Raw genomic sequence first — 11,152 nt, forward strand, 5'->3', positions numbered from 1 at the left:
AGTGGGTAATGAGCCAAGATTTGTAAGTGGTTCAACAGAACATAACCCACTGCGTCCCACGACTCACCGTGATTTACTCTGACCCACCGACCTACTATGGCCCACTCCGATCCACTGACCCACTAAGACCAACCGACTCAATCCGCTCAGTGCATTATAGGCATCATCTTCTGACCATTGGTGAATTTGTCTATATTGCTCCGCGTGGCGTAGTAGCTAACGTTCTAGTCTTTGGGGTGAGCGATCCCGGTTTCGATTCCCGGTGGGTATACTCGATCGAAAAATTGTGACAGCTTTTTTAGACCAGCCATCTTGAGTGAGTTTTTCCCTCATGCCCTCATTCACTCCAGGCAAATGTCGGGTTGGTACCTAGCATAATGGTCTCAGGTGGCTTCCTTCCTTCCCTTTTATCAGATAGTGTGATCGCCGAGGGACGTCAACTTTCATATACGTGACGGGCTAAATGGCCTTAGTTGCCGACAACTCAGAAATCTAATTCCTGAATTTGCCTACATTTTATTTTCAAAGGCTCCATTTTAATTCCTTGTATGGTCACTTGGTTGTAAAAGTGCAATAGATTTTTCAGGCTAGTCATCCTCGGTGAGGTTTTCCCTGGGTGTTCCTCATTCACACCAGGCAAATGACGGGATGGTACCTAACACACAGATCCTTTCTTCCCCAATCCTTTCTTCCATCACCCTTCCCCGGATAGTGAGCTCACCGAGGGACGTCATGTATCATACATGAGGATCCTATGATGTCAGTAATGCACAAATATAAAGTTATGAACAAATTAATATATTGCACAAATGTTATCATAAATAACTTTGCGAAAATATCATTCTCGTAGACGACATTGATTATTACATACAACAAGGGAGAGTCAAGAAAAATTATTGAGAATGGATGGTCGGTTTTCCCTACCCACCTTACTTCCCGGACCTTGCTGTAGCAGACTACCACCTTATTCCTTGGACCTTGCTCCAGCAAACAACCACCTTTCCTGTTCCTTACAAAGCTGTTCTGAATGGAAAAGCCTTCAGTTCTTAGAAGTAAGTCAGTCAGACTTTCGAAAATTTCTTCCAGTCCAAACCAATCACATTTTAAAAGGAAGGAATTGATAGGCTGCCAGGAAGGTAGGAGGTCATAGATAATAGCAGTGAATACATAATAAGTTACTATAATGTTATTTATTGAAACAAAAATAAATGTCTGATAAAAACAACGCAAATCTTATCGTATGTGGTTTCACAATGATGATTCTGTCTAAAGTGATCTCGAGTAGATATACAAACTATATACAAGTATACAAGTACAAAGTTATACAAGTGAAACAATGTAAATTCTTTATTTGCACCAATTATGTCTGATTTTCAGTTGATATGCGTAACTGCTTTTGAGGTCAATAATGTTAATACGTTTATAGGTTAAAGTTCTAGTTTGTAGATTAATTTTCACCTACTTCAGCCTCTGAACAATAAGTTCAATAGATTTAAGCACAGTAAATTTACAGAAAGGAAACGTAATGAACATTTATTGAAGTTACGTTTCTTCCAACTTATTTGCTCTTACACGCCCAAGTTGAATTACTTGGAAGATGACATTTGTCAGATTTCACCGAAATACGTTCTTGCAAGAAGCCTACCATCATCTGTTTGGCTTAATCTATTCACAAACACTTCTATAATACGCATATTCACAGCTGTCACAGAAATGTTAAGTCATAAAACTATTTTATCAGTACTCTGAGAATTGTATAAAACAATAGTCACTGTTGAGTTAATAATTACATTACTTCTTCCTGAATAGCACGATTAACAATGACAGAAGAATCTTTGGTACAGTCCGCAGAAAAAAAACCCTGCAACATGAGCATGTAAGTTTATTGTGAAACGACGAAGACTTTTGCTCCAAAATAAGTGTGAAGGGGAGGACGCCGAGGTTTCTCCTGGCGTGATTCGTGCCACTTAGACGTTGTGTTGATTTCCTGGACTGTTAGGCGTAGTTTCACAATAAACTTACATGCCCACGTTGCAGGTTTATTGCTGTGGATTGTACATAATCCATGAGTTGATACAGGCTAGATCTAGAACATTGAAGAATATATGCAATGGCCATCTTCTACTCGGACATTCTACTGTGTACTTCTTTGCATTTGGTCAATTTACATCAATACCATATTTCAAGTAATCATAATAGATGACTGTCTCTCGTTTTCTCTTTCTACCTTATGAAATTGACACAGTGTTATGCATTGAAGTCCAGACAGCAATACTTTTCTCCCACTTACACTTGTATCATTGGTACATTACAAGAACAGCCACAGAAAACACTCTAGACACTAATAATCTATTGGTGGCGTAAACTCTGCATCCATTCTTCTCATGTAATACTTACAAGAAAGAAAAAACTGATAAAAATATTCATTTCCCACATATCGTCTATGTTTTCACGAACTGGTGAGACAAACTTAATGGAAACTTTAACACCTTCACTGCCATGAGTATCACCGTTGATATTCATTTCGAAATCGCTAATATGCCATGAGTATCACCGGAGATACTCAAAAGCAACGTTAATGTATACACTCTTTTTGTTTGGCACGCAATCACAGGCTTATCTTTATCAAGACTGGCACCTGAACACCCCATATTACGTATGAATTGGCTGCCATTTACCTTCAATTGTTTCGAAAGTGCGAAGCTTGCTTACGTTTGTTTTGTTTTTATTGTTCTCTGCTTCTGGGCAAGTAGGGAGTAGAAATGGAGGGAGCAAGTGGTGTAAGCAGTGTTTCTTTGTCTCAAGAGGGACGTTGCTGTCGAAAGAAACAAAGATTGCATTATGTAATTGAAAATACTAGATGAAAAGTGCTTAGGGATATTGATAATGAAAATAGTAACAGAAGAAAGCCAAGTTTGTTCCAGTGTACTGCAAGTAATGTGAAAATTTCCTCTGGGTTACGTGCTTTATTGATTCTCATTGACGATAGAGATCATGAAACCCAGAGTAAATTTCAGTTTTGCAACTTACAACAATTACTTTCTGTGTAAACATTCTGAAAGTACATTATACAAACATAAATTAGCAAGCGTGTGTATTCATTGGGAATCTATGAAAAATAAAGGAAATAACTTTTACATTCAAAATGCAAACATTTCCCAAACTGTAGTAAGATATCACCGGTGATACTCATGGCACAGAGGGAACGCAGAAGTATTGTGGCAATGAAAGTCTTAAGGTTAATTCACACATAGTGTGCAATGCCCTTGCAATTTCCTTGCCATGCTCCACCCATGCAACGGCCACGATCGTTCACGTGCTGTGCAGTGCCGTGCCACTACTGCTTTCTACACCATTTCCTTTGGAACTTCGTGTCGCTTCGAGTACTCCGAGGAAAGCCGAAGTATCGTGACCGACAATCCACGACCGGGCTGGTTTCTCTTCAAGGTGGTCTGTCAGAGCTTGCTCGTCATGTGTGAATTTCAAGAGACAACCCAAAGAATGCATAATGTCAAAGTTTCAAAACAAACTTTGTGGACCATGGCATGGGAATGGTACACTGTGTGTGGATTAACCTTTACAGATTTCCAGCTTGTTAGAACATGGTACAAACAGTTTCGTTATTGAACAGTGACATATTTACCGGCTCTTGATGGATGGGACTTAAAGTATTAGCCAGTTCGTGAAAACATATACGATAATGTAACAAGATGGACTGTTCAGATAAGAATAAAATTAACAGTTTTATCAGTTAGTTTTTTGTTGCATTTTAGGCACTTCCTTTGTTCTTTGAGCACAGTTTTCATGCAACCTTGGCAGTAAATGTGACCACATTTACCTGAAAGAAGCTTTTTACCTGCGAGAATTATTTTACGAAGTTGTTTTAAACAACTAGGACACCGGTGGAGTCTTCTGGACATGTGTTCTTCTTGGAGGGTCACACTTGCTAATTCCCGACGTGCCGGCGTGCTGTGGCAGCTGGATTCAGAGGCTGTAAATGTATCTTCATAAGCACTAAACGTACTTTGCAGTTCATCAAACACCTCATCATCGGAATCAGGCTGTCTTGCAAAATCCTTATCAGAATCAACTAAACACTCAAACGAGTCATCTGGTTGCTTTACAGAAGCTCTGCTACACCCTGCAAGGGACGCATCTGCACAAGAGGACCCTACGCGGAAGTGCTCTCCGTGGGAGGATGTCTCTGCCCGTGGATCAACAATTGTATCAATACTTGTCTGCTTTGTACTTGATTCAGGTTTGATTATTACTGACGGTCTGAGACTAGGATTTCTGACTGTGGTCGACTCCCATACAACCTGCACTTCATCATCTGAATCTGAGTTCGATGATAGTATCATCAAATTATCACTCATGTTTATTTTCTTTTTCCCACAGGTCACCTACAAATAACATAAAATAATAATAATGATAATAGATGAGTTTCGTTTCACAGTGTAAAACTAAGATTTCCAAACAATGTCAATTCAATACTTAAAGTGGCACATCTATAACTACTGGTTGCAATAGGGTAATAAGATCAAAGACAGAATCTCTTCTTCGGACACCAAATCCGTCCGTATCAACAAGAATTTTGGGAATGATCCAAAAATGAAAAAAAAATGCAATTTTGTCCAATAATTTCTTTGTGGGATCGGGGGCCTCAAAATTTTTGAACTGCCCGTAAATCTTTTTTTTTTTTTTTTTTTTTAAAGGAATAAACACAAACTAAGTTAAGTGATAGTTTGGGTTTGGCTACACTATATGTAGTTCTCCAGATATAAGGCCTACAAGAATATTTTTGACTGAAATATATTGGACTTTTTGATCGAAATTTCTATTCTTTATTCTTTTTGTTCTATGGCGATAAAACTTGAAATAAGTCGTTAATTTGAACTACTTTCGGTTTGAATAAAGGGTTAAGAGAAGGAGATAGAACCCTATCTTGGGAAGTTGAATCGATTGAAAAAAAAAAAAAAAAAAACACTTCTCGGTATCCATTACCGTTTTTACTCTACGGAAATCAGTATTGAAACCATAAGTAGAGTCTTTCTATTTCAACCGCCAAGTGAACTTTGTGGTGGACAAACACCGTGTGCGTGGGTTTTCTCCGGGTTCTCCCCTTTCATCCGGCTTTCTTCATTCCACCATTTCATTCACCTCTCATCATCACCCCTTTAGCTTAACTGGCATAACTGTGGGACGTAAAAGTCAAAAATTTCATTTCATTTCATTTCTATTTCAAGTGTGACCTCGAAAAATATGTGAAACATACTTTGGACCCTCCTACGTCAGCTTGTTACCTAGGAAAATCTTCCCTCAGCTGTGTTGCCAGTTTGTCATTCACTCGTTTGGTCTTGGCGAGTGAAGACAATACGTTACTTAGAATGGTTAATAAGACAGTGCATAGCAAAGCCTGTGAAATAATTCAATGTGGCAACCCTGTCAGCATACAACCATTGAAGGATATCGGCAACATCAAATTGTCCCTCCTCTTTCGAGGGAGGTAGGGAAAACACATATCGACAGCAGCGCCAGCCGAGGCACACTTGAAATAGAAATTTAAACCAAGATTTAGTGGAGTGTTATGGGTTGTGATTATATGTTTTCTGAAAACCCTGAATGGATTGCGGGAAAGTACTTATAGCTATCCATTACGATTTCTGTTCTATGGAGATACACTAAATCCGGAAATAATTAATCTGAATCACTTGCGGTTTGAATAGAACGTTAACGTAGTGGGTGGAACCTGTTCTTGGGACAATGAATCAATTACAAAAAAAAAAAAAAAAAAAAAAAAAAAAAAAAAAAAAAAAAACGTCTCAATATATCTCAGCGTTTTTGCTCTGTGGAAATTCTTATTGAAAACGGGAGTTTTAGTAAATTTGAACCACTTCAGGTTTTAATAGAGTATTGTGGATTGTGATTATAGCCTCTGTTGGAACCCTGAATCATTTGCATGAATCGACACCTTTATATTTATTACAATTTTTGCCCTATGGAAATCAGTATTAAATCGACTGCAAATAACCACTTTTCAATATGTCTTACCGTATTTGTTCTGATATATGTCAACAGCTAGACGGACGGACGGACGGGCAAAGTCTTTTTTATAAGACTTTCTACAGTTATCCATAGCCAGTAGTGTACGCAGAAATTTATTTCGGGGGTCGAAACTCGATATGAGGGTATTTTAAATTAAAATTCCTAAAATTGACCATAAAATTAGGTTAAATTTACACAAAAGTCGAAATTTCGGGAGGGACCCCAGAACCCACCTCCTGCCTCGTCCCTGTCCATAGTATAGTTTGGAAGTATAGTACTACTACTACTACTACTACTACTACTACTACTACTACTACTACTACTACTACTAATAATAATAATAATAATAATAATAATAATAATAATAATAATAATAATAATAATAATAAAATAGGAATAATGAATGGACATCCACAAAACACGGCAAGGTGGGTCGTGGTCTCTTCCTTGACTTTAAATACATAAATAATTTTAATTAACCCTTTGGGGATCCTATGGTACAATTTTGTACCATACGCGTTTTTCATGGTACATTGCGTTATTTCTCTTCTATTTGAGCTTTTTCGTCCGGTTTTTTTTTGTTTTCCAAGTCCAGAGGCCTTGTAGAGGACATTACGTATAGTTTCAGACCGTCCTGCGTCCAGACATAGGAGGTGATGACGTCATAAGTCGAAAATTTCTTTTCTCATTTTCTAAGCCTATGTTCAATATTTTTTGGCGGGCTTATTTTTCTACGTAGAAGATTGAAATTTTGCACAAACATTCAGTCTACCGAGTAGTATTTACCAGATTTTTTGTTTCGATTTCAATGCTAAAACAGGGGGGGAACCAGAGGGGCAAAGGGGTAAAAAAAAGATTTTTTACCCCCAAAATCCCGTTTCTCGTCATTTTCCCGCCTTACATACATGATGGGGACACGAGAGTCATACCGTCTGAAAGGCAGTTCCATTCTGAAGAGAATGACGGTCGAATTATTATTCTAGGGTAATTAGGGACGTCTCAGGGATTTTTTGAAAAATATACTTCTATATAGGGAAAAATGGGACATGGTGGGTATATTTTTTTGGCGGGCTTACTTTTGCACATCCCACCTAGTAGTATTTCTCAGATTTTTTTCAGATCTCTGCAATAAAACAGGGGGTCCAGAGGGGGAAAAATTGAAAAAAGAGATTTTTAGACAAAAAAATCCCGTTTGTCGCGATTTTCCCGCCTTACATACATGATGAAGACACGTGAGTCATACCGTCTGAAAGGCAGTTCCATTCTGAAGAGAATGACGGTCGAATTGTTATTCTAGGGTAATAAGGGACGTCTCAGTGATTTTTTTTCAAAATATACTTCTCTATAGGGTAACATGGCGGAATTTTCTGAATTTTTTTGGCGGGCTTATTTTTGCACCTAGAAGATTGAAATTATGCACAAACATTTAGTCCACCGAGTAGTATTTACCAGAAGTTTTTTTTCGATTTCTGCGTAAAAACAGGGGGGTTCCAGAGGGGCAAAAGTTGAAAAAAGAGATTTTTAGACCCAAAAATCCTTTTTTTTGGGGAATTTTCCCCCTTTACATACATGATAGAGACACGTGAGTCATATCGTCTGAAAGGCAGTTCTGTTCTGAAGAGAATGATGGGCGAAACATGACCCTAGGGTAATTAGGGATGTGTCAGGAAATTTTTTCCCTGAGATCATGGTATTTTGCGGTCGCTTTGGGCATGGTGGGAATTCCTGATAAAATTTCTCCTGCCCTTACTATTCAAGATATAAACTTGAAATTTGGTACACATATTTAGTTTACCAAGTACTATTCATCAGATTTTTTGGAGGTCTCTACGTTCACACAGTGGGGGGGGGCAGGGGGTGCCAAAGTTGGAAAAAAAAATTCCCATCAAAATTTTCCCTTTGACATCAATTTTCCCTCTTCTGGTATATGGTATGGGCATGGAAGTGATATCATTTGAAAGCCTGCTCTATTATGAAGAGAATGAGGTATGAACCATGATCCTAGGATAAATAGTGACGATGCAGTAGCTGCTTGACTGAAAGTCTAAAAAATAGCCCAAAAAGCCAGGATCCGGAAAGGGTTAAGTTTCTGGACACGAGCAATATTTTCTAAATATAAGTTCGGCCACGCGGTCACGAAGTGTTTTACCTCCTCGTCTGAAGAATATCGTGCACAATCTAACGAACGCTTCCGAACGACATTTCCAACTCTGTCATCAGATTCCGTAACGTGATCCTCCTATTGTCGTGAATCATTTCCTTCACGCGAACTGTGTTCAAATCTGGTGATGCCGTCGGCCACTGCGCTGGGAAGACCACTACACTCCTCGTCGGTGACGTTTTGTCTACCAGTCGCAAACTTTCGACACCATTCTGCGACATTCTGACGAGACATTACAGTCCCTCCGTATTCCACCACCAACTGTCGGTGAATTTCAGCCGCGGTTACAAGTTTCGTCTACAGAAATCGAAAGACCAGTAGAGTCGAAACGAGTCGGCATGCCTGTTGCTTTTATTTGATTTTATTTCGCTTTCGGTTATACACAAAAGCTTATTTTTGTTTAGCGCAAGCTGCAGTGCAGACAACCCAAGCTTCACTTGCGAGACTTTTTTTTTTCTTTCTAATTGAAGTTAAAATTCAGCGCGTGTTCGATGTTCAGTTCTCAAAAACATGGTGACGCTGACCTCTTAACTATCGGCGACGCGTTGTTAGTGTCTTTTTTATTCACCTTGAATAAAGTAGGGATGGCCAGATCCGGATATTTTTGTACCCGGATATCCGGATCTACTTGGGTCCGGATATTAGGACACTGGATCCGGATCCGAGATTTCGGATCTTGGACCCGGATTTGAAAATCCGGATCTTGGATCCGGATCCGAATGGCGGGTGGCTGAAACTATGCACTGTTGTCAACTCCATGTATTAAAATTACCGCACTCTCCTCATTCCTCTGTAACACACGAGACTCTAGAAATATTGACCTTGTAACCTTAGTTTTTGATCGTCTCTCGTATTACTTCAACAATACCAAGAGTTGAAAAAATATCAAGGTCTAGGTTGGCAACGGTCAGACGGCGACCGCCAGCGTCGGGCTGTTGGTAGTGCTGTCCCAGACGAAATTTCGTACTTCGTGAGGAGCAGTAGAACGGAAGCTCACAGCTAACTGGGCAAGCACTAATAATGTAAAATGGACGACCTCTCTGATTTCTAAAGAGGACAAATCAGAGCGTTTCTTTGGGGGACAGCGTCTAAAATGATAACGGACTCAGAAACTCACAGCAAAACGTCATCAGCGAAAAGAATCAGTGGTCGGTGATTGTGACAGGTCTTGCCGAACACTAAAGTGGATCGTCATTTAAAACCATCGTCTGATTGCGATTTGAGTGACCAAGGAGCTCAAGAAGCACTACCCACAGCCTGTGTCCAGGGAAACAGTTTGCCATGAGTTATATAACATAAGACATACAAAGTTGGGTTGCACGGCCGATACCGCTGATAGGGGATCACAACGCATTGGCACGATGAAAACAGTGACGCCAACATGCAACATAGATCGCTGATGACGGGAAACATGCAACATATTCGGATGAGTGATCGTTCAACCATCTCAAATCACATACCACATGATCCACAACGGCTTCGCTCAACCCTTTAACATCGCGGTTGCTCTGTGAATAAAAATACTACGTTTTTCAGTAGATCCTTTGTTGACGTTTACCGCACGCGTCACTGTCTGTGATTATGTCGCCATTTAGGTGGAAGGTATTCATCCGAGGGTTCAGATATGTTTTTTTCCGGGTACAATCCTTCTCCACATGATAGAAGTTATCGAGAGTAGGAAATAGTACAGCGGGCAGGTTTATTGAGTCTGAGATATTGACCATCAAATCTGGAGTTTCTTCTTAGAAATAGAGTAAGTTTAACTACAAACATATATATAAAAAAAAAAACATACACACACAAAATAGGGACAAATCGAAATGGGTACAACCGTTATTACAGCAAATCAAATTAGATACACATACCTTTAATAATGAAGATTCAATGATTTTGAACGCGTCTAATGCATAAAGTATAAAAATAACGGACAAAAAGAGTCAATCCAAATTCATACAATGATCATGACAGAACAGTCCTTTTCATATACATGCCTGAAAAAAAAACACATTATATAAATTTGAAGATGTCTAATTGATAACTGTTTATTTTCTAGTACATTAAAATTATGAGAAACAACACACACCCAAACTGTTTACAAAATGTGGAAAGAAAGAAAGAAATGGAAATAGACGAAATGGTCATTACGTCACACCCAATTTCATACATATATTTCTAATAAATTAGATTATGTGATTTTTGAGGACGTCTAACAGTTAAATTATTTTCAGTCACACCAAATTAAAAAAAAAAGACACGCTAAACAACCTTCTTCAAAATGTGAAATAGATACAAATCGAAATAGAACGCAATGCTCATTACTGCACAGTGAATTCCATATAATTATTTTTAATAAAGTAATTATACGGTTTCTAATTCAAATTAAAATTAAAATTAAAATTCAATCGCGTAACTTGGGGGCAGGGAGGTGAAAGATATACTTAAATGATCGAAAATGACCGATATTAGTGTCGAATCCATAGTATCCTAGGTCGCTAAGACGAACAGTGACTCTACCGATGCCGTTTAATTTCAAATATAGCCTCGCGAGTTTGAGGCAGGGGAATTGGGGAGATACATATAAATGATAAAAAATAACCGATATTAGTGTCGAATCCATAGTTTTCGTAGTCGCTGAGACCAACAGTGACACTTCCGATGCCGTTCAAAATCCAAATATAGCCTCGTGACTTTGAGACAGGGGAATCGGGGAGATACATATAAATGATCAAAAATAACCGACATTAGTGTCGAATCCATAGTTTTCGTAGTCGCTGAGACGAACAGTGACACTTCCGATGCCGTTCAAAATCCAAATATAGCCTCGTGGCTTTGAGGCAGGGGAATCGGGGAGATATATATAAATAATAAAAATAACCGACATTAGTGTCAAATCCATAGTATTCTAGGTCGCTAAGACGAACAGTGACACTTCCGATGCCGTTCAAA

Source organism: Thermobia domestica, chromosome 17 (assembly GCF_964235325.1).
Source record: "Thermobia domestica chromosome 17, izTheDome1.hap1.1, whole genome shotgun sequence".
Lineage (NCBI taxonomy): Eukaryota > Metazoa > Arthropoda > Insecta > Zygentoma > Lepismatidae > Thermobia > Thermobia domestica.